We start from the raw sequence: 3,526 nt of genomic DNA, 5'->3' as shown, positions 1-3,526 counted from the left end.
GCTTGCTGGTCGTTGAGTGAAGCTGGGTCTTGATGTTGAGATGGAGATCTCTGAGAGATTTTCGCCATTTGGTATTACGTGGAGCTGGGAGGTCTCTTGTGGACCAGTGTCCTGAAGTTGGCTCTCCCACCTCAGAGGCACAGCCCTGATGCCTGGCTGGAGCACCAAGAGCCTTTCATCCACACAGCTCAGAATATAAGGGAGGAAAAAATAGAAAGAAAGAAAGAAAGAGGGTAAAATAAAATAAAATAAAGCTATTATAATAAAAAATAAGAAAAAAAATTATTAAGAATAAATGTATTCAGAAAAATTTTTTTTTAATTTTTAAAAATAGATTTATTAATTTTTTATAATAAAAATAAGAAAAAAATTATTAACAAAAAATTTAAGAAAAAAAATTTTTAATTTTTTAAAATAAAAAATATGAAAAAACTTATTAAAAAATTTTTTTAATTTCTAAAAATAGAAAATAAGGAAAAAATCATTAAGAAAACACTTATTAGGAAAAAAAATTTTTTTTAAGTAAAAAAAAAAAAAAAAAAACCGGACGGACCTAACCCAAGACTAATGGTGAAAGCAAAGCTATACAGACAAAATCTCACCCAGAAGCATACACATATACACTCACAAAAAAAGGAAAAGGGGAAAAATTACTATATCCTGCTCCCAAAGTCCACCTCTCGAATTTGGGATGATTCGTTGTCTATTCAGGTATTCAACAGATGCAGGCACATCAAGTTGTTTGTGGAGCTTTAATCCGCTGCTTCTGAGGCTGCTGGGAGAGATTTCCCTTTCTCTTCTTTGTTCGCACAGCTCCCGGGGTTCAGCTTTGGATTTGGACCTGCCTCTGCATGTAGGTCGCCTGAGGGCGTCCGTTCCCCGCCCAGACAGAACGGGGTTAAAGGAGCAGCTGCTTCGGGGGCTCTGGCTCACTCAGGCTGCGGGGAGGGAGGGGTACGGATGTGGGGCGAGCCTGCAGCGGCAGAGGCCGGCGTGACGTTGCAGCAGCCTGAGGCGCGCCATGCGTTCTCCCGGGGAAGTTGTCCCTGGATCACTGGACCCTGTCACTGGCGGGCTGCACCGGCTCCCGGGAGGGCCGGTGTGGAGAGTGACCTGTGCTCGCACACAGGCTTCTTGGTGGCTGCAGCAGCAGCCTTAGCGTCTCACGCCCGTCTCTGGGGTCTGCGCTGATCGCCGCGGCTCGCGCCCGTCTCTGGAGTTGGTTTAGGCGGTGCTCTGAATCCCCTCTCCTTGCGCGCCACGAAACAAAGAGGCAAGAAAAAGTCTCTTGCCTCTTTGGGGGCTGCAGACTTTTTCTCGGGCTCCCTCCTGGCTAGCTGTGGTGCGCTAACCCCTTCAGGCTGTGTTCACGTCGCCAACCCCAGTCCTCTCCCTGCGATCTGACCGAAGCCCGGGCCTCGGCTCCCAGCCCCCGCCCGCCCTGGCGGTGGAGCAGACAAGCCTCTCGGGCTGGTGAGTGCTAGTCAGCACCGATCCTCTGTGCGGGAATCTCTCCGCTTTGCCCTCCGCACCCCTGTGGCTGCGCTCTCCTCCGTGGCTCCGAAGCTTCCCCCCTCCGCCACCTGCAGTCTCCGCCCGCGAAGGGGCTTCCTAGTGTGTGGAAACCTTTCCTCCTTCACAGCTCCCTCCCACTGGTGCAGGTGCCGTCCCTATTCTTTTGTCTCTGTTATTTCTTTTTTCTTTTGCCCTACCCAAGTACGTGGGGAGTTTCTTGCCTTTTGGGAGGTCTGACGTCTTCTGCCAGCGTTCAGTGGGTGTTCTGTAGGAGCAGTTCCACGTGTAGATGTATTTCTACTGTATCTTTGGGAAGGAAGGTGATCTCCGCCTCTTACTCTTCCGCCATCTTGCCCCTACCTGGTGTATCTTCTTTAGTGAAGTATCTGTTCAAATCTTTTGCTCATTTTTAAAACTGGTTTGTTTTTCTTATTATTGACTTTTAAGAATTATTTATTCCAGATATAAGTCCCTTTTCAGAAGTGTAATTTGCAAATATTTTCTCCCATTTTATGGCTTTTCTTTTCATTCTCTTAACTGTGTCTTTAAAGAGCAGAAGTTTAAAACCTTGTTGAAGTCCAATCTATCGCTTTTTTCTTTTATGGATTGTGCTTTTGATGTTTTATCTAAAAGCTCTTTTCTTAACCCAAAGTCACTAAGGCTTTCTCATACGGTTTCTTCTAGAAGTTGTATAGTTCATTTTATAAAGTTTATTGTTTTAGGTCCCACAAGTATATTGAGTTAATTTTTGTATATGGTGTGGAGGTATAGATTTCCAGTTGTTTCCTTACTGTTTGTTGCAAATATTATACTTTGTCCATTGAATTGCCTTTGCATCTTTGTCAAAACCTCAGTTATCCATATATGTTTGGGTCTGCTTCTAAACTCTTTTGTTCGATTGAAGTATTTGTTCATCTTGATGCTAAGACAACACTATCTTGCTTACAGTTTTATAGTAAGACTTGAAATCAAGTCCCTTCCCTTCCAAGGAAAACTGAAGTACTACAGCAAGCATGGGAAAGGACGCTGAGCAGGCAAAAACAAATTACATCTCCCATAATTTACTTCTAGTTCTAGAGCAGCAGCTGTGCACTTGCTGAATGAAATTGCTTAACTTTAGCCACTCTTGAGGTCCTGTCTCAAATCCGTTTCTCCATCGTAGTAACTTTTTCCTTGTCACTGGGCACTGTGACATCTTCAAAGAGGGAAGATGCATTGTGTACATTGCTACCATGCCCCCCTATGGTGGAACCTGGGCTTCAATTGAGTTTCAAACAGCCAAAGAGAGAATCCATATCCCTAGTCTGCATTCACAGTGTGAACTCAGTGTGACTAATAAAATGCCTCCTGAATAACGATGTCATATTGGCAATTCCATTTATGTGATGTGCATGGAGATAATAGAACTGCACAGCTTCACTGAGACATGGGCAGTTAGAACTGGCAGGCACCTGAGGAATCATCCAACCCAGTGGTGCTCGCACTTTGAATTCTAGGACCACTTTTAACGTTGTTTTTTTCTACCTCTGCATGTGAGCATTTTATTCAGATAATACCTGATGCTTGCATGGATTCAAGAACCTCTGATGATGGTTTTCTGACAGTTTGGAAACCCCCGATCTTGTTCAGCCACTGTCGTTTTGACAATTGAGAAAATTAAGGAAATTGATAATAAAGAGAAGTGATTTACACAACACTCCACGGCAGAGCTAGAACAAGAACCTGGGTCACTTGGATCTTTTCCTAATTTTGAGGTTTTTCCCACTGTATCAGGCTGAACCTGTTGCATATTCCATTGGAAGAGAAAGACTTGGACTTCTTTAAAATAATACATTTCAGGAGGAATTGCTAGACTAATTTTCTAGGCAAGTTGGATTTTTAAATTTTGTTCCTTTGATTCCACTTTTCAGAAGAAATCCATCCTTGCCCTCTGTGTCTAATAAAAAGAGAAAAGGACCTGCCACTTATTCAGCACTTACTCTGAAGTTCTTTAATCCTCATGACAACCCCA

Source organism: Eschrichtius robustus, chromosome 7 (assembly GCF_028021215.1).
Source record: "Eschrichtius robustus isolate mEscRob2 chromosome 7, mEscRob2.pri, whole genome shotgun sequence".
NCBI lineage: Eukaryota > Metazoa > Chordata > Mammalia > Artiodactyla > Eschrichtiidae > Eschrichtius > Eschrichtius robustus.
The sequence above is the reverse complement of the archived record's forward strand: the minus strand, read 5'-3'. Positions refer to the sequence as shown.